Raw genomic sequence first — 24301 nt, 5'->3', positions numbered from 1 at the left:
ATCTACAATCCTTTCTCCCCCATCAGCCCCTGAGCCAGGATCCCTCAAGCAGAGCCTAGAGCCCACCATGGCATCTGTACTATTGACAAAGACAAAGTAACGGGGACAAAACGTTCAAATCCCGCCTGGTGCAGGGAGCCAGGTTTGCGCTTCAAATTCTGTTGTTGGTACATTTCCAGGCCTGGGAATGTCCCACAACAGCATTTAATGGGAAGCTGCCTGCAGAACAGTTGCACTGCACAGAGCTGCTATGGAGGAGGGTTGGGAATTAGTAACGTTTTGAGGACCGTTTGGGAAATGAGCCTTTGCTGACAAGGTTTGTCTCTGTTCATATTTCGCTTTCAGGTGTTATGTTGAGGGATCTTTTGTATATTTTTATGAGGTTAATAACTATCTCCCCAACGTTATTTACTCAACTTAAAATTTGGTGTCACGTGATTTTTGCATCTCCCTGTGAAAATACAACTGACTCACGTGGCTTTCTACAGGGGATCATGATGTTAAAGTTGGGGAATTCTGTCTCTCTACTTCTGGGGGGAGTGTTGCTTTTTTACAGCTGCCTCACTGCTAGGCATACTGACCTGCTAGCTGCACCCACTGTCCTTGCCAGGGGCCCCTGCTGAACCCTGGGCAGCCACACTGCAGTGCTGGGGTGACTCTGCAGGGGGAGAAGCTGCTGGGAAGCAATGTAGAGCAGGTGCAGGAAGGAGACGAGGTCACTACTCACATTCTGAACTGGATTTCTAGTCCATCGCCTTAACCACTCGGCCACAACTACTTGATGTACAATTGTTTCACAAGACGATAATTCTGTTCTCACTGAATTGTCACTTCAAATTGTTTGCTCAGACCAGCTTCCCCAGCACACTCACGGCTGCACATCATTGTAAGTGTGTCCTTGGCTGAACAGCGAGAGTTCCTGCCCATTTCCCTTCCGGCTGGAGCAGGATGAGAGTGTGTTTGTGTGAACGACATTGCTGTAGAGTGTTGTTCACTCCCCACTCTGACAATTCAGACAGTCTCTTTCCTAGTCAAATCTCCAGCACATCATTCCAATAGCCGGGGACAGGATTTCTCTGTGGCACTGAAATATTTCCGGGGGCTGGTGCATGAACTCAGCCTTGCATTTCACCCTTGATGTTTCCTGGACTAACAACAGCAGCAGAAAGAAAGAGCTGAGCTGATATCTCCCTGGCAGGGATGCAGGTGCCACGACCCCTCTGTCTGCCCATCGCCATTGCAGGAGAGAAGGGTTCACTGGAATCGAATGCCCTGGCTCAGACCAGAGACACAGGGAGGTTTTGCTGTTCACGGATTTGTGCAAAGGAAATTGTGTCTCTGTGTGAAACTGAGGTGGGAAATGAAACGTCCACATGGTGGCCCAATGCTCTAGGGAATGTGGGTAAAGGACTCGGGCTGAGAAATGATTTAACAGGGGTTTGTTTCAATGTATTGCCCTGATTAAAATTTATGGCTAAAATCTATGGTTAAAAGGCAGCCATTGTTGTTAGTACTTGTATCTGTGTAAGGACACCCCAGTGGGTGTCAAGTCCATTGCCTTCACCAGGGGCAGTTGATTATTTTATTGAGGTACAAATTTCTTGGTCAAGGCCTAGACTCCAGAGAAAACAATACACTGTTGATAAGAAGAAGTATATAAAAATATTTTGCAGCCACCATGGGCATAACTATGATGTGTCGTGTTTCACTCTTTATACCTGGCGCCACCTTCTTTCCCTTTAGCCTTGTAGTTGACCAAGGGCAAAGCTAAACATCTCCTCAGATACCAGGGAGTGTTTATGTCCATCCCTGCGAGCTACACAAGGGTTTGATGTTGCTGCTTTCAGTCCTCTGGCTCTGCCGGGATAAGGAACATTTCAGGCTATCACTGAACGGAAGGAGAAAGATCAGTTTTTGACAGGGAGACGGACGCCTCCTCTTAAAGGTGTTTGTCTGGCTGGCAGTCCTGGTTCCCAGGTCTTGCCCGTGGGGCTCCAGCAGTTTTGGGACTGGGTCACTCCCTTGGCCCCACCTGCCACCCCCCAGGCGCTCCCCGTAAGGGGCCCTGGCAGTGCAGCGGAGCTGAGCAGTGTCTGCCTGCTCGCTCCAGTGGCTGCCGGCCCCTCCCAGAGTCTGCATGCCCTCCTTCTACACCCCCTCATCCCCCAAACTCCCTCCCACAGCCTGCACGCCCCTCCACACATGCCTGCCCCCGACTCCCTCCCACAGCCTGCACCTCCTCCCTCCACACACCCCTCCTGCCTGCCCCCAAACTCCCTCCCAAAGCCTGCACCCCCACCCCTCCTCCTGTTCCCCCTACCCCCTGCCCCAGCCCGGAGCCTGCACCCAGCACCCAAACTCCCAGAGCCATAACAAGGAATTTTTGTGACCGAGGCAAGGGCTGGCTCCAGGCTTTTTGGTGGCAGGTCCCTGAGTCCCTGTTGGAGGGAAGGACCTGCTGCCCAATTGCCTCCTCTGCTTCATTCATCCTTTGGTGGCAATTCGGCAGCGGGTCCCTGAGTCCCTCTCGGAGAGAAGGACCCACTGCCAAATTGCTGCCGAAGAAGCAGTAGTGGTAGAGCTGCCACCGAAGAGCCGCTGATCGTGGTAGAGCTGTGCCCCTCCGCTTTGCGCGCCCGAGACAAGTGCCTCACTCGCCTCGCCCTTGTTATGGCGCTGCAAACTCCATCCCAGAGCCTGCACCCCAGATCTCCTCCCTCACCCAAACTGTCTCCCAGAGACCAGCCTCTCACCCCTTCTGCACCCAAACTCCCCCCAGAGCCTGCATCCCTCCTGCACCTCAGTCCCCAACCCCAGCCCAGGGCCTGAACCCTAGACCTCCTCCCCACACCCAAACTTCCTCCTAGAGCCTTAGGCAGTTGAGGGGTAGAGTTTTGGGGGGCAGGTTCTGAGCGGTATGAGTGACATTATTGAACCACTGGGAGGATTGGAGGATTGGCACTGGCCCTAAGGTAAATTGAGGTTGAGGCCCTGCTTTAAGGTATTGGAGCAATGCTGGAGAGACTGACGGGCATGGAGATGGGGAGCTGTGTGTGCTCCAAGGAGAGTTGTTGTTATGCTCTGATGACACAGAGCTGGGGTGGGAGTTTGTAAGCTGTGGTGTTTGTATAGAGAAAAGTTACTAATCCCCAGGTTCAAAGCTGTTCCTACTCTGAGCTATACATGACACTCTCTGTTGAGAGTATAGATCAGTGGGTGAATGTTCCTATGCAGGATAATGGCTTCCTAGTTCCCATCCAAGTTATTCCCCTGAAAAACTTTTTCGAATGAAAATCGATTTCCAGACCCATCTCCAGTATGTTCAGGAGTTTGCTGAACGGAGGCAGGAGGCTTGAGATGAATTTAAACACTCGGCATTTTCCTGTTCAAATGAATAAAGACCTAGCAGAGCTGTCCTGCAGCTGAATTCAGTTCCAGTCCTCGGCGTCTCTAAGAGGGACACTCTGTATCTGAGGCATGTGGGACACCTCTGGGATGATGACAGGTGAAAAAATGCTGGATTCAATGAAAGATGAGACCATAGGAGGGGAAGGTGAATGGCAGCACCACACAGTGTCATAACACTGAGACAGGGGGCTTCACTGTCACTGCTCTTGTGTTTTCCATCATTTATATCCTAAGGAACACACCCTCCCCCTCCCCCACACACTGTCACACACAACCTTCTCCCCTTGAGCCCAATCCAACCCTCCCCCTCTCCCACACACACTCTATGGGACACAGCCTCTAGGTGACTCGCCCAGATGGGGGCTTGTCTCTGCATCTCCCCAACAGGGGAGCAGAGAGCCAAAAGGGCCCCAGGAGACCAATGGAGCTAGGCAGGACTAGAAAAGACTTCCCTTCCCTTCCCTCCTCAAGAGTCTTGTTAATCTCACCCATGGGACATTCCAGCACCAGGTGGGTTCAAAGCACCAACCTTCCTCTCAGCAATGGAAGGGGGAACCAGCTCTATCACACAGAAGGAGACTCCCCACCTCTGCTGCTGCCATTCTGCAGCCATTAATATGGATTTGTTTTAGCTAATGCAACCCCCTCACCCCTAATCCAGCCATGAATCAAGGAGACAAGATTCTCAATCAGGCATCCGAGGTGCAATGGGTTAGTGTGCCAAAACTAATAGTAGCAGTGTTGAGTTGAGTGATGCTGAAGCTGTGAGTTCAAACCTCACCTGGAACACTAGTTTTCTTTAAGCAAATGGGTTCTGCCAATCAGTTTGCCCTGCAGAAAATACAATTGCAGCTCAGAAGACACCAAAGTCCCCTTGCTTTACAGAGAGCAGGGCAGATTCCACAGATCTACCAGGCTCTGCTCTCCACCAGCCGCCTGTGTCAGCAGGGGTCAAGCAGAGCCCAGAGCACTGCCCCCGACTCACCCTCAATCTTTGCTCCCCAAACCACCTTTGTGCTCACCCTCTTCACTGTGAGACTCAAACTCTGCCTGGCTTTCTGTATATTGTCATGGTTTTCGTCTGTCGTGTTGATGTGCATGTGGGTCCTGTGTGATTTTGGTGGATGTCTGGCATAGTTTTGGGTGCGTGTGTGTATGACTTTTGCATGCAGATTGGTTTTTTGCTTAGTATTCTTTTGGTATGTGGGTTTTGTGCTTTCTTTTTGTGGGCTTTTGCTGTGTTTTTTGGTGTGGATTTGTTCTTTCTATGTTTTGTGTGGCTTTCCCTTATGTGTATATGGCTCTGTGCGCTGTGTGGGTTTGGTTTTTGTCATGTCTGTGTGGGTCTGTGCAGTGTGTGATTTTCTCATTTTCTCTGTGTGTTTGTCTCTCTGTTTATATCTTCATGTGTAAATTCACTGGAACTTTTCAAAATCTCCACAGCTTTGCCAATTTTCACCAGGAATTTTTTTCCATTAACAAATTCTTACTTGTTCTCTACCAGTTGGTGACCATTGCCCCAGGGGCCTGTCAGTCTCAGGGTCCTGATTTCCCATTGACCCTTCCCCCTTCTATTGGGACTGGGAATGAGCCAACCAAAAACCCCACTAAGTTTTAGTAAAGAGCCAACAGTCCCTTCCAGGAGCCAGCCCCGTGAGGGTCACCGATGGCCAGAGAAGGCAGCACAAGCTGGTCCCATGGTGTAATAGGCAGCACTCAGGACTCTAAATCCTGCAGTCTGAGTTCAAATGTCGGTGGGACCTTGTGCTGGTTTGTGGTAAAGCCCTGGAGCTCAAAATACTCAATTTCCCTGTCTCCAGTTGTTTAAGAGTAAGTCTTTTCCCTCCTGCTGGGTGACTCACACTCACTGGAGCCAGGTCTTTGGTTGGGATGGCTGCAATGGATTGGGGTGTAGAGGTGGCTATGGCTGCCTGTAGTCCTGTGGTTTGACCTGGTTGGGATTCTTACTGCTTCACCTGATGCCCACAAGTTTGGCCCTTGTGCTTCCTGCCACACATTCCTCTGACCCACACGGCGCTTGAAGTAAGGAGTCCCAGGGCTGGGATTAATAGTCAGGGCTTGGCAGGAGGGAGGTGGAGCCCAGCCTGAAGCCCCTCACACCTTCCCTCCTCCGCACACCTAGAACAGAGGCGGCTGGTGCTGACAACTCCAAGGGAAGGTTTATAAGCCACAGAGCAACTGAAGGTGGGGCAAGAGGAGGGGAGGACCATGCCTATGCATGGCCAGCAGACAGCCACAAAGACCCCCAGCCAGGCTGCTTCCTGCCATGCCAAACACCCACTGAATACAACCAGCAGACCAGCGTGCAGGGCAGCTGCTGATGCTCTGTCGCCAACATCAGAAGAAGCTAGGAAAGCAGGGCCAGTCCCCTGGTGTGGCCTCTGTCTGTTCCTACTCACAGTGCTCACTTTTGCAGTGGGGCAGGAGATTTTACCCCAAGAGGCTTTTCCCCAGCTGGCGAGACGCAGAGAAACACCCAGGCTCCCAAGGTGCTATTTACCAAGCCCCCTCAAGCAGAGGGACAGGCACACACTTTGAAGAGGGAAACTGCTCTACATGCTAGCCCGGGCAGCCGCCCATTTTCTTTGGCAAGTCAGGAATGGCGAAGGCTAGACTGGAAGGACTTGGGGCTCCTGCCCCAGCCTTTGTGACATCCAACCCCAACTCCTTCCCAGGGCTCTAGCTGAAGCCAGAGCATTGGCCTGAGCAGCCAAGAAGAGGTTCTAGCTCTGAAGGAAGCAGGACTTTCAGCACGAAGGTAAAACTGTAGCAACACAACCATGAAGAGACTTAACCCCTCAATCTCCTGATCTTAAGTCAGACACCTTAAGCATTAGGCCACATGGTCAGGGGAGAAAAGCCTCCTCCAAGCACTTCTTTAGAAAAGGCAGACACTGTGTTTCTCGGGTCTTCTACTGAGCGAGGCCGAGACTCTCTGGGCACAAGATGTAGAGTTCCCAGTGACACGTGAGAATTAATTCTATGGAGCCAGGTGCAGGACTTTGGCAGGGAGGCTCAGGCATGGGGGCGTTGGGTGCAGTGAACAGGCTGGCTGTCTAGGTGAGGAGATTTAGTGATCCTCAGGTGCAAGAGGTAGGAAGAGGAGGAGGAATTGGCAGTGGCCATGGAGAAGAAGAGGAGGGGTGGAGGCTTTTAGCAAGCCTGGCTAGTTCAGTCAGTAGAGCGTCTGGCTCTTAATGGGAGAGGCCAGGGTTTGAGCTGCTGTCCAGGGAATCATCTTTTAAGTTGCCTTGTGTGCCAGGAGCCAAATGATTCCTGATGGTGCCCAGAGCCATGGGTGGGCCAGAGAGGCTGAGACTTGTGGCACCTGCCCTGTGGCAGGGATCCTGGCAGCTCAGACTCAGGGAAGGCTTCTGCACTCAGAGCCACTGCCTTTGAGAGTTCCCGGGCAGTGCTCAATGCCTGCTTCACCTCAGGCCCTGCCCGCAAACCATCAAATCTCTTCCCACCCCACCCTGCCCCACTTCTTTCCCTCCTCACTCCTCCAGCACACCCCATCAATGGCCGGCGGGAGGCACTTAAGGAGAAGAGGAGGAGCTTGTCAGCCAGGCCTGCTAACAGGTGGGAGGTGCAGGGGCAGTGGTGTTTCCTGGGCACCTTTTTTTTTTCCTCTGTTGGTTCTGCAGCCCTGTAGCACCCATGGAGTCGCTGACTTGGCTCCTTTCACACGCTAGAGAGAGGAGCAAAACCAGGGCTATGGCTGATCTGTGGGGCACCAGGTGAGCAGCAGAGGCTTCAGGTGCTGAGAGTTTGCCTGACACCTCAGGGACACAGTGCAAGGTGGTGTCCCAGGGTTCTCTATGAAAGGAGCAGAACAGGACTCACTTGGTTGGGGAGAGAATTGAGAGTGTCTCAGGAGGTTGTAGAGAGGTATTGCCCGGGTTAGAGACTGGCTAAAACACTGGCCTTGCTGTGAGCAGGATTTGAACCTGCACAGGTGAACCTTATTAGATTTCAACTCCAACACCTTAACCACTCAGCCATCATAGCTGTGAGTACAAAACTGCCCCACTGCCAAAGAAACTGGTAAAGAATCACAATGCTCAGGCGTGAAGTCATCTGAACTACAGAATTCCCACCGCAAACCTGGCTCCCAAAGCACAGGGGGGATTTTGGGTTTGTTCTCTTTGCTTAGCCCACGTCCAGACTACCCCGCCGTATCGGCGGGTTAAAATCGATTGCTCGGGGATCGATATATCGTGTCTAGTCTAGACACGATATATCGATCCCCGAGCGCGCTTACATCGATTCCGGAACTCCATTAACCCGAACGGAGTTCCGGAATCGACATGGAGAGCCGCGGACATTGATCCTGCGCCGTCTGGATGGGTGAGTAATTCGATCTTAGATATTCTACTTCAGCTACGTTATTCACGTAGCTGAAGTTGCGTATCTAAGATCGATTTTCCTCCCCTAGTCTGGACGAGCCCTTAGCCATGTGCAGTCGCTCAGAGAACACGTTTAAAAGTCTCCCCTCCTACAGAACGGGAAATGATTCTCCACTTGAAGCTTAATGTGAATGAGGATGTCTGGACCAAGGGGCCAGGGACTGGCCTTTGCTATAGAAACCAGTGACATGTGGAACCAGGCTAAGGAAAATGTTTCCTGGAGTCAATAACTGGAATAGCAGCAGTATTGTGCAGAGAAATCTCTCACAATAGGAGTCAGCGCTCTAGTGGTTCAGTAGCAGAAGTCATAGATACAGAGCAGGGAGGTCTGTGGATCGGGAGTGAGGGGCACTGGCAGAGCAGTGAGAGGGGAGCCCAGGGCTGGGATAACAGACGCTGTGGGTCAGGACAGGCAGTTCTGCGCAGAGTGTTCAGAGGCGCCCTGTATCTGCCCTTTCTCTGCACCGTCCCTGCTCCCAGAAAGCACCAGGCCCTGGACTGAACTCTTCTCCTGCACGCTGAGCTGGTTTCGTTTGCTGTGATCCTGTTGGATGGGTGGGGGGGAAGTGACAGTCTGAGCCCAGAGCCAACGCCCCCCTGTCACCCAGCACCCTTGGCCCCGGATCCACCCAGCCTAGTAGAGAACTCAGCAGGGCAAGTCAGCCAGGAGCTGTGCCCTGCCAGGCACTCAGGGGCATCTACCCTGCAGCTGGGGGATCTCCCCAGCATGGCCATGGGAGCTCACTCACTAATGGGGTAGCGGCAGCAGCCACGTGGTGGGTTGGGCTGGTGGCCCGGGTCCATTTCCTGGGGTTGGCTGGGTTCATGCTCAGGCAACTGGCCCCAGTCAACGTCCGAACCCCCAGCCACGCTGCTGCTGTTAGCGCTCTAGCCTTGGGTGGAAGCTGCTGGCTGGCTGGACTCTGAGGGTGTATCCGGCACTAGGGGAAACCCTCCGCCCTGGAGATTCGTTGCCGAGATTCCTGGAAGCTGTCCATCCCCATGGCTTGTGTGGCTGCCCCCCGGGGCCCAGCAATGGCTCTGGAGGGCGACTCGCGTCACCTGGGGGGAGGTGATCCAAGCAGTGGGCAGCCGGGGGGTCTGACTTACTGATAAAATTGGTCTCTTCACTCCATGGTGCTCGGCTGCCTGGGTCCGTACTGACACCTCCCAGGAACAGATCGGGGTTGAATGGGGTTAGAATTTCCCTTCAAAGTGATCTTAGGATCTGATCCTGCAAGTCCCCCATGTACCTAGTACAGGATGGGTCCAGGCACCTCACCCGCTCCAGTGCTGGCGTGTACAGCAGAGAATTGGAAGCGGCAAATCAGGGGGGTCATATAAAGAGACTAGAAATACAAGAAGTTACTTTTGAAAGGAGAAAAGAAAAAGATGACATTCCCGAGCTGTTTAATAGGGCGAACTGCCTCTTGCAGGCTGCGAAGGGAAATCTCAGGGGTTGTGTTCACCTGTTCCCAGGGCTGTGTCCTCAAGACAGATTTGTGGAAGAAAGGAAATCACCACCGAGAGAGGAGTTGGGCTCAGTGTGGATTTTTGTGCTTTGGCAGGGAATTTAGGACCTGGGACTGGAGCCTTAAAGAGGGAGCGGGTGAAGGCTCCCCTCTGCTTTCAGGCTGAAGGAATCCTGGGTTTGGTCAGTCCATCCAGGGGGTCACATCGCTCCCAGGCAAAGAGAGGAGGAGAACTCCCCCCACAATGACACATGCGGATCCTGGAGAAGAAGAAAGAGACAAGAGACCAGCAGCAGGTGAAGGTGACTGAGGAGGGGAATCCCTTGTGCATGTTACGGAGCGCTTGGGAAGCTGTGTCCATTCAAACACATTGAGCTTTACTAATGAGCAATGCCAGACTGCTGTGACTCGGAGAAGGGTTTAGGTGTCATAATGGACAAACAACTCAGCATGAAATGCCCGTGCGATGCTGTGGTCGTCCTTGGATGTACAGACAGGAGAACAGTGACTAGATATCGGGCACTAGTGTTATCTCTGTGTACAACATTGTTCAGACCAACACTGGACTCTTGCACACAGTCATCTTGGCCACATTTTAAGATGAAGAACGAAAAATTGGATGGGGGGCAGAGATGAGAAAAAAAAGTGCTGAAAAGTTGCCTTCCAGTGTAAGATAAGAGCTCTGACTGCTCAGTTTATCACAGAGAAGACCAAGAGATCACTTGATGACAGTGTGTAAATCCCCTCCCAAAGAGAAAATTCTGGGTACTGACGGGTTCTTTAACCCAGCAGCAAAAGGCAGAACAAGAACCAGTGGCTGGAAGTTAATGGCAGAGAAACTAAAATCAGAAATAAGGGACACATTTGCAATCTGGTGATTAAACATTGGAACAAAGTACCCAGGGCTATGATGAATTCTCCACCTCACATGGGGGTGGCAAGAGGGGACAGGGGGGGCTGAAGAAAGTGCTCTCGGGTGAGATAGAACACCATTTGTCTCCGGTGCTTGGCTGGTGGCCTTGCTCTCATGCTCAGGGTCTCCCTGATTTCCATTGCTGGGGTCAGGAAGAAATTTCCCCCAGCTCACACTGGCAGGGATGTTGGAGTTTTTGTCATCCTCTGTGGCATGGGGCACAAGTCACTTGCCCAGATCAGCCGGGTACATCTCACCAAATCCATTCCAGTGCAGGGGCCTCCAGTATTGGTACCCCCTGCCTCTCCTATGCTCCGTCTGTGGCACACAACGGGATATTCTCCTAAGGGCTGGAATATTTTGGTTTAATCCCGGTGGTTGGGCTCAGTGCAGGGGTGACTTTGTGGCCTGTCACATGCATGAGGGTTAGACAGGATTATTTAGTTGTCTTGACTGGCCTTAAAATCTAGACATGGATGTTCTGGCTACAATGTTGCAGTGTCTGACTCGTGGTCTCTCCAGCTCCCAGGGGCCTCGTTCCAATCGAATTCCAGGCCAGGATTCAGAGACTGGCAGCTGCAGGGCAAGGCAATGGGGGCTGGTGGGAGTCACTTTGGGGCTGTCACTAGCCACAGAAAACAAAACCTCTCCCAACATCCCGACTGCTGCCCATCAGGGCATCTGGCCGTAGAGAAGCCGGGTCAGCGCCCCCCGTGGAAGGAATCGGGGGGATGGAAACCCCCAGGATGGGGAGTTGTGTGTTTCAGCCGTATTAGTATCACTCAAACACATGCACAGTACCCACACGCAGAACCAGTTCATGCTGTAAAACCCCCAGACCCACGAGGGACGTGTTAATCTCAGCACAAGTTCTGCTTTAACCCATTAGAAATAACCTTGTAATTATTGTGGCGTCTCAGTGCCAGAGGAAGCCAAACCCCTGAGCTGTCAGTAGAGGGCCAGGTGTAGCGTCACTGGACACTGTCAGTGCTTCAGCAGCGAGGCCTTGTACCTGCTGGCCCTGGTGTCTCAGATACATGGCTAGGGAAAGGGGACGGTTACACACATCCCCAGCCGGAGCCCTCACCCCTTCCTGTACCCCAACCCCCTGCCCATCCTGAAGCCCCTTCCTGTACCCTGAACCCCTCATTTCTGCCCTTCATCCCCTGTTAGAGCCCTCACCACCTCCCACATCCTTACCCCCCTGCTCCAGCCCAGAGCCCCTTCCCATGCCCTGAACCCCTCACTCCTGGCCTTCACTCCCCTTTAGAGCTGCTGTGTCACTCTACTGGCTCTTTACCTCCAGCACCCACACTTGCCTTGCGAGCTCTAGCGCTGGCAGGCAGATGTGCACGCTGCTAGGCAGCAGCCTTGGTAACAGCAGACATGTGTCTCTGTGGCGCAATGGGTCTTTGTGTTTTGCTGTTAATCGAAAGGATGGTGGTTTGAGCTCCCCCAGGGATGGCGGTTACCCCTTGCTCCTCAAGACCTGCTGGGAGCCTCAAAGGCCACCTTAAACCCATCTCTCTTGGCCTCAGTGGTTTCAGCTCAGGCCCAAAGACTGTGCTGGATGCAAGTCAGAAATCCATCTCCCAGCACCCATGCCGGAGGCTCAGGCTTAATCTTCAAAATTGAACGCAAAACCTTCAGCCAGGCGTGTTTTGCTCCATTCTTGCCTCCGCCCAAGCGGCAATGGAGAAATGTAGGAGAAACGCCTGCTAGAAGACGCCTCCCTCCCACTTCTCTGTAGGCTGTGACATTATTAATATCAACTGGGACCATATAGATCATTGCTGCCACCACTATTATATATTTTCAACAAATATTGTGCAAAAGTTGTCATGTGAGGTGTCTGTGACAAGGTTATGATTTGCTGGTTATAATTATACTAGCTGTATGTGTGTACCATTTTTGTATCTGAAGTTAAGAATATGGGCTATGTACTTGTATCTCAAATGTATTTGATTTCAAGTAGCCTCAGTGATGCATTTGGTCAGCTTGTTGAAAAAGGACTATTCTCAGTAAGTGCCCAATCAAGAAATGCTTCACTGACAATGGACTTTGGAAAATGCCAATCCACATCTGAGCTTTCCTGGGAACATTCAAACTAACATGTAAACAATGGCGTAGGCCTGCAAATTGAATCATGCATGGACATGTGACCTGCCCGTGTGACTCCAGACTCCATCTTGCTGCTGTCATTTTCCTAGGTTAGCCCTAGGACCAATCCTATTCAACTTATTCATAAATGATTTGGAGAAAGGGGTAAACAGTGAGGTGGCAAAGCTCACAGACGATACTAAACTGATCAAGATAGTTAAGACCAAAGCAGACTGCGAAGAACTTCAAAAAGATCTCACAAAACTAAGTGATTGGGCAACAAAATGGCAAATGAAATTTAAGGTGGATAAATGTCACGTTGGGAAAACATAACCCCAACTATACATACAATATGATGGGGGCTAATTTAGCTACAACTAATCAGGAAAGAGATCTTGGAGTCATCATGGATAGTTCTCTGAAGACGTAACAATGAATTGACACATATGACCCCAAGATGAGATCATTAATACACTAACCTGAGGAGAAGGACACTCCAACACTAGTAAGGAGAAGAAATACAAAAAGGGAAGAGGGGAGAAACCTGTACTGAACATGCATTACACCTAGCGACGGCAGCAGAACAGATTATCGGCTACACAACCCAAGAACGGGATCTGCATGTTGCTGTAGACAGATCAGTGAAAAGCTCCCCTCAATTCACAGCTGCCAGCAAAAAAGTTAACATCAAGTTAGTATTCATAAGGAATGGGCTGGAGAATAACACCAAGCATTGATGTAAGCAGAGTCAGGATGAGTGCTACCCTGACATCTGGTGGTGAATTGTAGGGAATGTGGAAAGAATTCCAAGAATTTCAAAGAATGGGGAAAGATTTGCATTGGCATCCACCCTCCACTTAGCATAAGCCCACAGCAGACTGGGATGGTTATTTTAACAGCTCTGGGATCCCCAATTTCTTTGTTATTGGGGCAGGAAAAAAAAAGTTTGTCACCCTGATTGTGTGAATGGGGAGCTGTGGGACTGCTTTGTGACAGAGATGACTCAACCTCAGTTGGGTGGTACTTGCTAAACATGGGACATGGGTTCCAAGTCCCCATGAAGGAGAGAGATTGGGGACTGGTGTGTGTACTTGAAGGTGTGGGTTCTCTGTGAGGGTCTGGAACACCAATTTGCACATCCTCTTTTCTCTACTGTGGAATGTCAGAGTTGATGTTTTATTCCTTTAAGAATCTGAATACAGGTTACTTAGCTAAACTCACTTTTAACTAATAGTGCACTAGCACTGGGGCTCCCATACTATGAGCTGAAATTACTGAGCAGACAGTGCTGAGTACTGTGCTAACTAGTGGGGGAGCCTGAAGCTATACTGTGGAACACAGCAGCTGGTGGAGTGGAGCAGTTTATGGGGATGGTTGGAGTGGATCACAGGACAGCTGGTGGAGCAGAGTGGCGTAGCTGTGGGACGGGTGGAGTGGTCCACAGAGCGAGCGGAGCTGAGCAGTTTGCAGGGAGAACTGGAGCAGCTCATGGAGCAGAGCAGCTGGTGGACTGGAGCAGTTTGTGAGGATGGCTGGTGGAGCAGAGTGGAGCGGCTGGTAAAGCGGAGCAGTTCGTGGAGAAGGCGGGAGCAGAACCCACGGAGAGGCAGGGCAGTTGGCCCTGGACCACGTAAGGTGCCCCTTTCTACCCAGGCTGGTGGGAGGGACCTCTGCAGATAGACTCTCGAACTTTGGGGTTGCACTGACCCAGGACAGAGACTTTTGGATTGTGGGACTTTTGGGATTGTGGGTGATTTCGGGGTTGCTGGACTCAAGGGCCCAGGAAAGAGGACACAGCCCAATTTCCTGGGGTGGGTCTTTGCTCACGGTTTGGTCTATGAACTCTAGTTGAGGTGTTTTCCCAATTTAGTGTTTGTTGTTTATCTCATGTATTAAACCTTTTCTGCTACACCGAGACTCTGTGCTTGCGGGAGGGGAAGCATTACCTCTTTGAGGTGCCTAGGGGTGTGTGTAAGATTTTCCCAGGTCACTGGGTGGGGGCTCGAGCTGGTTTAGCATTGGATTATTGAAACGGAACCCCTGGATACGGAACCCAGCCCTTGTTGCTGCCAACTCAGAGGGGCAGAAGGGTTACATATACAAACTAAGGGGGAAGCCTCCAATACCCTGGGACCACCCTGCCTACTACAGCGCTGCACACAGGATATTTTATATCTATCTTTGAGAACTGGGGAAGAAATGGGTCTAAAAAGAAACATTTGCTAATGAAAGAAAACCACCTGAATATGAAGATATTTTATATTAAGTGAGAGTAATTGGACAGTGGAAGTTCAATTAACAGACAGCAATAATTCCCCCCCCACACACACACACACACCCACACCATTCACATGGCAGCAGGGAGCCCTTTGAGGAGGTGCTTTAAGAGGGTATGTGAGGGGAGTGTGGAGCAGGAAAACTTCCTGGCAGTGGGAAGGAAGCAGAAGCAGGGGCAGGTAGGTGACTGGCAGTTGGGGATAGCAGTAGCCAGGACTGCGTAACCTTGTGCTGGACAGTCTCCACTGTGGACTTTTTGCTCCTGTCCCCTTCCTCGCCAGCAGAGAATGGCCATCCCAGCCCACCCCAGCCGCAGCTGTGTCTCAGGGCTCTGCAAACTGCATCCATTAAGCCCTTTCTCGTTTGGGGAATGATTCAGGACAATTTCCCAAAGAAAGGAAGAAAATTTGCTGCAGGTCAAACGGGTGTGAAAATATCCCAAATCTGAGATTGTTAAATTAACACTGGAGAATTAAAGAGAAAATGGGGCAAAATCTGAAAAGGAGACTAGAGAAAGTGTCAATAATTTCTCCAGCAGCACCGACCCCTCATAGAGCCCTTGCTGCTTTTACAGCTGAGAGGAAACTTCCTCTCTCTGATGTCTGGCCATGCTGCAACTGGTGACACAATGAAGCCGACTTGAGGCTGATGCAAGGTAAGCAAAGCTGAGCCAGCTGCCCAGGGTACGGGGTTGGAAGTCAGAATAGGGGGGTGGGCCTGGGTTCCCCTACATCAGTGGTTCTCAACCAGGGGTACGTGTACCCCTGAGGATACGCAGAGAACTTCCATCAACGCATCTAGTTAATTGCCTCATTTTACTACAGGCTACAGAAAAAGCACCAGCAAAGTCTGTATGAACTGACATCCCCGCACAGAGAGTGACTCGTACACATGGCTCTGTGCCCCAGGCACTGACAGGGGAGCGCAGGGCTCACACCCCTGGGGTGTATGGATAATTCTCAGGTACAAGGAGACGGCTGCCAGCCACGCGCAGTCCCCGGGCGTGGGGACAGGCAGCTGTTTCCAGATCGGACACTCGGGGCCCACAAGTGACCTGCTGCCTGACACCAGCTCCTGGACTTGCCCCTTGGGCAGGAGACCCACCAGCCCCGCCCCCCACCCCCTAATCTCCCCTCCCCTCCCCTGGCTGGGGGGAGAACCCAGGAGTCCTGGCTCCCAGCCCTGCCCACCCCCGTGTTTCCATAGGGCTCCACCCAACGCCCCCCCCCCCCGAGTGGGGCAGCCCCGCGGGGCACATCGGGGCGGCACAGACGAGCCCAGGGGAGGAGCAGGCGCCCGGCAGCCCCCACCGCACTGGGGGGCGCCGCGCTGCGGGGGGCGGGGCCAGGCCGAGACCCCGCGACACGAGAGTTCGCGTCAGTAGCCGGAGCTTGGGGCGGGCGGGGCCGGGGATCTCTGGGGGCCGGGGCGGGAGGTGTCCGATTGACCCAGGGACCCGCCCACTCCTGGGCTCGGGAGGACGGAAGCGCCCCGGGGCAGGCTGGGAGTTGTAGTTCCTGGCTCGTCTCAGAGCGGAAGTGACGAACGGTTGCTCAGGCAACGCGCCCCCTCCCGGTGCACACTGGGAAGCGTAGTTCTCCCTCTCACACGCGGCCTCTATTGGAGGAGGGGCCGTAGCTCGTCAGTTCGCCGCGCCCCTCCCCGCTCCCTGATTGGCGGAGAGAGCGCGGGACAGAGACTCGGCGCGTGGGGTGAGGCCTGGTTCCCTCGCCCCGCGGCTTCGCTGCCCCCGCCCCCCAGCCACGGGGAGCCGGGGGGGGGGCACCAGTGGGACCCGCCCCGGCGCTGCGGGGGGGACGCGGGCTCGGGGGCAGCCGGCGGGCGGGGCCGGGCCGAGGGGCGCTGAGGCGGGACGGGGAGTGGCGGCTCCGCACGGGGGGGCTGGGGGCTCAGACACCCAGTTCCAGGCGCCAGGCCCAGCCCCTGCCCCGGGAGCAGCCGGGGCCCGTGGGAGCCGGGCGGGGGGGGCACAGGGCAGAGGCAGCGCGAGTGAAAGGGCTTCAAACCCTGCCCCCCGCTGGGCCTGGGGGGGCAACGGGGGGGGCTGAGCTGCCTGGGAGCAGCCCCACAAGCGGCAGCCTGGGGCCGCAGGGCCTTTAACCTCCCCCAACCTGCCCCCCCCCGGTATCCACCCCCCATTTGCTGTGACTCTCCTGCCAGCACCGCCCCCTCCTCTTCCTCTGTAGGGCCCCTACAGCCCCTTCAAGCCCCCACAACCTGCCCCCCCAGTGTCCCCCCATCTGTTGTGATCCTCTCGCCAGCCCCACCCCCATCTGTGGGGATCCCTCAGCCCCCAGCATCCCCTCCCCCATCGTGTACACTCTGCCTGGCCTTTCCCTCCGCCCCGACCTCCTCCTCCCCCCTGTCCTCAGCACCCCGACACCGACCTCCTCCTCTCGCCCCATTCCCCACATCCTCCTTCCCGTCCTCAGCACCCCGCCCCCCTTCCTCCTCCTCCCCCATCCCTGTTCTCAGCGCCCCACCCCTAATTGCCTCCAACCCATTTCTCATTGCTGGGCCCCACTTTCCCATCTTCCCACTCCCCCAGATCATCCCCTGGGTGTGAGGTTCCTCATCTTCAATCTGCTACACCCAAGCCTGCCAGGTTCCCCTTTTCAACCACTGTGGGGTCGTCCAACCCGCCGACACCCATCCACTCTGGGCTCTCTAAATCCCACATTCCCACAATGCATCTTGGTAACCCCTCCCTCTTCTATCTCTAATACCCCTATTCCCTTCCCTTAGGTCCTCCTGGACACCCCAGCCCACAGTCAGGCCTCCACATACATCCCAGTCATTCTCATGCTGAGCTAGTTCTTCAGGGACCCCCACAGCCCAGCAAACTTCTCCATCCATGAGCCCCATGGACCTGTGGCCGGGAAGGTGAGGAAGCTCCTACTTTGGCTGGGCTGGCTGTGGGTGTTAATGTTTTCCTGTCTTGTGTGTGCTGTGCTCACAAAGGCTTTTTGCTCCCTCGGGGTGGGGTGTGGTTTTGGCCGAAGATGAGGTGTTTTGGTAGCCCTGTGGATGCTGTGTGGTGTCTGGAATGGAGTGTGTGTGTTCCCATCATGCCCCTTCCCCTCTGCCTGCAGAGCTGAGGACAAACAGGCCTGAGGAGCAGAGCAGGAGCTCTGGGAAGGAGAAGAGCAATATGAAGATGGAGTGCAAGATGAGGCCAGATAACTTCTGTGGAGGGAGACATACTGGACAGGGCCTAGGATTGGGGAGACAACCAGGTGTGAGCCCCGGGTTCAGATTTCTAATTGTAGCTGTGATGGCAGAATGGGAGGAGGGTTGAAGCCGAAGCCCTGGGGTGCGGGAGTAGCGAGAAGAGGAGCCTCACCACCATTGCTTTTTCTTTTCCTCTTGTGTTGTGTTTCATACCAAGGGAAAAGAAGTCGCAGGAACGGAGTCCAGCCCTGAGGTGAGATGGAAAGTGATCGAGAGCAGTGACAGCGTGAATCCTGTTGATGTCAGGCAAGAGCTGCCTAACTGGGACAAGAGTAACCGTCTCTGTTGGTGAGATGTGTATCTGGTTTGGGAAGGGCTCTGGTCACAGCCGTCCTGGCTCCAGGCAGGGACTTCTTGTTACCTGGGTGTTGGTTTCCGGACTAGCTTTGGCTTCAGGGGAGATGATGTTGCCATTTGCGAGAGCTGATCATCTCTCTGGCCAGGAGTGGTGTGTGCTCCCTAGCAGAAAGTTGGATCCATGAGGGTGACTCCCTGTTGTGAATTTCTTTCGTCCTCCTAGGTTTCCCTCTCTGTGTTGGCCAAATTACACTCAAACTCTCTCTCTTTCCTTTCATGGACACCTGTCATGTTCAGTTACCTGCATTCTCTTCCTCTGCTCCCCCTCCCCCAGTCTCCTATGGGCTCAGCTGGGTCTATCTGCCCATGGGCAGGGTCTCTGCCATACTGGGAAGGATGTGTCCTGCCTGCTAGGATTGAGGGTTGCTCCTCCCACCTCCTGTCTTCGGGAAGACCTCATTGCTGTAACTAGGTCACAGTGTGAGTGGCCGTTCATGTCTTTGGGGCTGTGAGGTCTGAGACTGAGAGGGGTGGGCTCATGGTCGTGGCTTTGGGCAGAGGAGAAGTGGGGCTGGGATTAGAGATGCCCCTTTCACCCGCTAGCTCCATTACTGCATCACCCAAAAGCCTCGTTCAGGGTCCACTATGCTTCCTTGTGCTAGGCACTGCAGGGACAATCGGAGGGACAGCAGGATGCATGAGGAAAGAGATGAGTGTGTGAGGCAGATGGGTGAAGGGGTGTGTGTGGCATACGTTGGGGATGGATGGGGGGTTGAGGGTTGGACGGACAGCGGGACAGATGGAGAGCTGCAGGGACGGATGGTGATGTCACAGGCTGGACTTGTGATGGGATCAGCTCATGGCCGCTGGCTCTGTCATGTCCTTCCCCCATCTGCCCGTCTGACTCTGGCCCTGTCTCTCACAGGCAGCACTCAGCGGAGTCTGGCACTGTTGTTACACTGGTGCCAACATCCAGCGCACACCTGTGCGTAATGTGCTCCTGGAGAGCTCAGGCAGGGAGAAGCGTGTGGCTCACGGCTGCTGAACCAGCTACTCCAAAGAGTGCCGCAGATCTCCCCTTCCTTGGGCAGCAACACCCTGGCCGGGGGGTTCCCTGTCCTTCCTCGTGGCCAAAGCAGCCTGCTCAGCGCAGAAACCGAGGTCACCTGTCTCCACCCAGCCTCTAGCTGGAGCTGCTCCAGCCCCGAATTGCTGGAATCCAACCTGGCTGGAGTTGGTGTGATGTCCTAGCGGAGTCCGTTCTTTCTCCCCTGTAGATTATGATTTTCCCCACTGCATGTAGTTGCTCTTTCTCAGCTTCCCCATAGCCCCTCCCCAGTGATAGTGACCTCTGCTGGCCAGGCACGGGAGTGTCCTGTAGGTGCCTTCTTGTAGGAGCAGTGACTCCTGGTGGCGAGGGGCAGCAATGTCTTGCATGTATCCCCCCTAGCATTGCTGCAGTGACCCCTGGTGGCAACTGAGGTCAGTTGTCTGTGTGACCCCACTACTGCCATTGTGCCTGTTAGCGCTGGTGCGTAGGTGAGGCAGGGCCTTGTGTGTATATCAGCCATTGGGGCAGGGCCCTCTGCGTATCCCACTCTCATCTCGTTGACACGTGTTGCCCAGGTGGGGCAGTTCCCTGTGTATATTTACTCCCCCCCAACCACTATATTGGGCATGTGACCACTAATAGCCAGAGGAGTCAGTGCCCAAGGTGTATTCTTCACCTCCCCCAAGGGGGCAGGGTGCCTGGGTGGCTGTGTCAAGCAGTGCCCTGGGTGTCTTCCAACCTCTTTGTGGCAGTGAGCCCTGCTTCTGGTGTGTATCACTCCCCCACTAGGGATGTGCACGGTTGGCCCAGTATGGCAGTGCCCTTTGTGTAGCCCCCTCTCTCCCCCGCCCCCAGGGTGACCAGATAGAAAGTGTGAAGAATCGGGACAGGGTGGAGGATGATAGGCACCTACATAAGAAAAAGTCCCGAATATCGGGACTATCCCTATAAAATCGGGACATCTGGTCACCCTATCCCCTCTACCCGTGTGCCAGGTATGGCAGGCACTGATCCCTGGCATTCCTGTGGGGCAATACCCTCTGTATATCCCCCAATTGGGGCAGTGACCCCTGCTGGTCAAGTGGGGCAGTGCCCTGTGTGTGTGTGTCCCCTATTTAGGTAGTGACCCCGATGGCTAAGTGAGGCAGTGGCCTTTGATTTCCTCTTCTCTCCCTCGCCCCCCCTCTCTCTAGGGTAGGGCCCCCAGTTGGGGCACTACCCGATGTGTATCTCTACTAATTGGAGCAATGACCTCCCTGTGGTGCCCTGGTGTGGCAGTGCCCTATTGGTATCTCCCTCCCCCTCTCCCCACGCCATTGTGGTAGTGGCCACGTCAGGCAGTGGCCTGTTTATCATCTCCCCCGCACCAGCGCCATTGCAGCAGTGCCACCCGGTGGCCATGTGCAACAGTGCCCTGCCTGTATCCCCCTTAACCTTTGCTGCAGTGACCCCAGGTGCCCAGTTTGAGTAGTAGCCTGTGTGTACCTCACCTCTTGGGGCAGTAACATGTGGGGCCAGCTAAGACAGAGCACAGTCTGTGACGTCTGGTGGCCACGTAGGGCAGTGGCCTGTATGTACCATCTCCTCTGGAGCGATGACCACTGGTTTCTTGGTGCTAAGATGCAGCCACCTCTGGGTTACGTGGTGGGGCTGTTGACAGGACAGTGGGGACTGCCACCCCATTCCAGGAAGTAGGGGAAAGTCTGGTGTTCGGGGCAGAGTGTTCCACCTTCTGTTGAACTGTGATGCTCTGAGCACCTTTCCCTTCCATGAAGAAGACCTTGTGTGACTCCAAAGCTGGTCCAGTAACAGGTATCACCTCACCTGCCTTGTCTCTCTGGTATTCTGGCCAGTGTCCAACTTCCCCTTCACTGTTGGTCTTCAAACTTCCTCCAAGCCTCCCCACCCAGTCCCTTAAGATGCCAAACCTCCCCTGGAGCCCAACCCTGGGGAGGGCACCCTATCTGAAAACCCTATGGCACGATGGGGGTGGTAGTGTCCACTGCCTCCATCTCCCACCAGCCAGGATGGGCCCCACAGCACAATGGGAGTGTTTGTGTCTCCTGCTTCCATTTCCTGACAGCTGCTGCCAGGCCCGGCCTAAACTTCCTATTTCTGGTGCGAGTCTGGAAGCAGGTGCTGCCGGGAAGGGTGGTGCTGGTGTCAGGAGAAAGCAGGAGGAGTAAGTGGGTCTGTGCTACTGCGGGGAGGTGCTTCCCTTGCTGTGAAAGGGCCCCGCTATTAGAGGAGATGTCATCTCCCTGCCCTACCATGCTCTGCACCAGCCCCTGCTTGTCACGGGAGCAGGGCTGGCTCCAGGCACCAGCGTAGCAAGCAGGTGCTTGGAGCAGCCAATTCAAAGGGGCGGCCCGTCTGGTATCGGGTCAACATGTCTGGTCTTTGGCGGAAATTCGGCGGCGGGTCCCCCATTTCCTGTCTTAGTCTTTGAGCTGCCACCAAATGTCTACCAAAGAGGAAGGGAGGGAGGACTCGCCACCGAACTGCCTCAGAAGAAGCACTGTGGTTGAGCTGCCGTCAAAGAGCCACAGCTTTTTTTTTCTTTTATATTTACTTTCTCCACACCTGTCATGGTTTTATAGACCTCCGTCGTATCCCCCTTTAGTCGTCTCTTTTCCAAGATGAAAAGTCCCAATCTTATGAATCTCTTCTTAGACAGAAGCTGGTCCATATCCCCTCATCATCTTTGTTGTCCTTTTCTGAATCTTTCCCATTCCAATAGATCTTTTTTGAGATTGGGGCGACTGCATCAGCACACAGTATTCAAGATGTGGACGTACCGTGGATTGATATTGAAGCGATATGATAGTTTCTGTCTTCTTACCTATCCCTTTCGTAATGATTCCCAACACTCCGCTGCACATTGAGTGGATGTTTTCAAAGAACTATCCACAACGACTCCCAGATCTCTTTCTCAAGTGGCAACAGCTAATTTAGACCCCATCTTTTTATAGGGATAGTTGGGATTCTGTTTTCCAACGTGCATTACTTTGCACTTAACAGCGCCGATGTTCATCTGCCATTTGGTTGTCCCGTCACCCAGTTGTGTCAGATCTCTTTGTGGCTCTTCGCAGTCTGCCTGGGAATTAACTATCTTGAGCAATTTTGTATCATCTGCAAATTTTGCCACTTCACCGTTTACCCCTTTCCCCAGATCATTTATGAATAAGTTGAACAGTACTGCTCCCAGTACAAACACCTGGGGATAAGAGAGGGAAGATCCTCTTCTGACGCTGGCAGACCAGGTGCCAGCTCACGCCAAGGCCCCTAGGCCTTACTGAAAAGTGACAAACGCATGGCTGGAAACTAGTCTTGCTCACCTGTTTGTTAGTGTTGTTAAAACAGGCATTAGATTCATAAAAATGTGTTTAGAGTTTATGACTAGCTCGTCAGTTGCTGCATGCATTCTTCTCACCTATAATAGCCATAGCCCGTGTTGTAAGATGATATATATAAGCGTTAGCACTAAAGCTGTAAACCCCCTTGCTGCCACTCCACCACCAGTCAGGAGAGAAGCATTACCAAGTGTGAAACGCTAGTTTACCAGAAGAAGCGTCATCTCCTTTCCAACAGGAGAAGGCCCTGACTGAGACATCAGACAGGCCACTGTGGATCATCCATAGACAAAAGACCTGGTTGATTGCTCCCCCTCACACACCCACGAGGAGGCAGAGACCTGCACAAACACTTGCCCCCATCAGCTTGAGCTCTGGGGGAATGGAATAAAAATCTCTGTCAGGAAGAAACTGTTGTCCCCACCCCCGATGCTGCTTGGACTTCAGGGAGACGGCATGCCTTCTAAGCATAAGCAAGGGATCCCGGCTGTTTGGCTAGGGTTAGCCCTAAAGGACATACAGAGTTTGAGTGTTACAGCAGCTTCTACTACACCTGGGTGGCAAGCTAGAGTCAGGGTGCCCAAGGGGGCTGTCTGTGACTCCATGTTAAGGCTGTTCTAGTGCCTGAGGAGATCACACTTGATGCTTGGTGGGTGAGATCAAAGAGTGTGTGGAATACACAACCATGAGGAACCCCACTGCCTGCCAGCCCCAGGCTCCAGGGGCTCCTGCTCTCTGGGGCTCTGGCTGCACTAGAAAAGTAAGTTTCAAGCTTGCCTGGTTCAGAAAACTGGAAGGGAAAGATAGAGAACCCACATTACATTTTTTAAACAAAGAATTCTCATGATTTGTAAGTCACTGTTGTGATTTTGGGGATTTTCCAATAGTGAGGGTGGCAATAATGAGAAGTTAAGGGTAATTATTTAGCATTTAGATTACAGTCAGTTTGGGGGGAAAAAATCAGGCTTGAGGCCCTTGTGTGCCGGATGCAGCACGACATCTAGTGCCTTGTCTCGATCTTACGAACCAAGATACATAGAACGTAGGTCGGGTACGGAGAAGTCTGTGTAACTCGTGCAGTTGTTGATGTACATGTAATCTCAAATATTACCAAGCTCCCACCCCAAGAAAAACAAAAACAAAAAAAACAACCATCTCCCCAACAGACCCAGAGTCCGGAAAGCATTTGTCCCTCATACTGTTGAAAAGACTCACAGCAGAAAGAAGGAGTCCAGCCTCTTAAATAATTATCTAGCAAGACAAAGAAGAACCTCTCACATCTGCAGACTCACAAAACATTTCCCAGAAAGTGTAACTGTATTGTGTTTATCATAAAGAAACAAAACCACTAAAAACACCAGATTTTTTGCTTTTTCAAAAAAAAAATCTGCTTGAAAAAAAAATCATCACAGTTTAACTCTTTTCTGTTTTTCTAACCAGAAGGTTCTCCCCTAAAGAAGATACACTGTTCTTGGAGACACTGCAATACCAGATCCATGCATGGCATAGACAAAGCAAGCTCCTGTTCTCACTAATTTTCTTCTTTGAAAAATCAAGCTAATACACAGTGCTCACAACAAAGACATATTACAGATTATAATGAGCAGAACAACCACTCTGCTTTGATCTCAGCTCCAGGGAGCCAAGAAACAATACTGACATTCTGCCACGCACGCACACCCCTGCGCCCACCCATTTCTACCTCACCAGGACGAGCTCCCAGACATGCAACAAACACCATAACTAGG

General features: G+C 53.1%; 1 protein-coding gene and 2 non-coding genes across 5 annotated transcripts in view; all 3 read right to left on the bottom strand.

Moving 5' to 3' along the window:
- The window catches only part of LOC127041341 (uncharacterized), a 227248-nt gene that overhangs the window by 44389 nt on the left and 158558 nt on the right, over nt 1-24301 (bottom strand). The gene's annotated exons all lie outside the window — the stretch shown is intronic.
- On the bottom strand, nt 7359-7440 carry TRNAS-UGA (transfer RNA serine (anticodon UGA)). Its single transcript has one exon. It is a non-coding gene; the product is annotated as a tRNA-Ser (tRNA).
- On the bottom strand, nt 24009-24207 carry LOC127041371 (U2 spliceosomal RNA). The gene has a single exon (XR_007771655.1). It is a non-coding gene; the product is annotated as a U2 spliceosomal RNA (small nuclear RNA).

The sequence above is a fragment of the Gopherus flavomarginatus genome (genome assembly GCF_025201925.1).
Source record: "Gopherus flavomarginatus isolate rGopFla2 chromosome 13 unlocalized genomic scaffold, rGopFla2.mat.asm SUPER_13_unloc_2, whole genome shotgun sequence".
Taxonomy (NCBI): Eukaryota; Metazoa; Chordata; order Testudines; family Testudinidae; genus Gopherus; species Gopherus flavomarginatus.
Note: the sequence above shows the minus strand (reverse complement) of the source record. Positions and strands in the feature narration are given on the sequence as shown.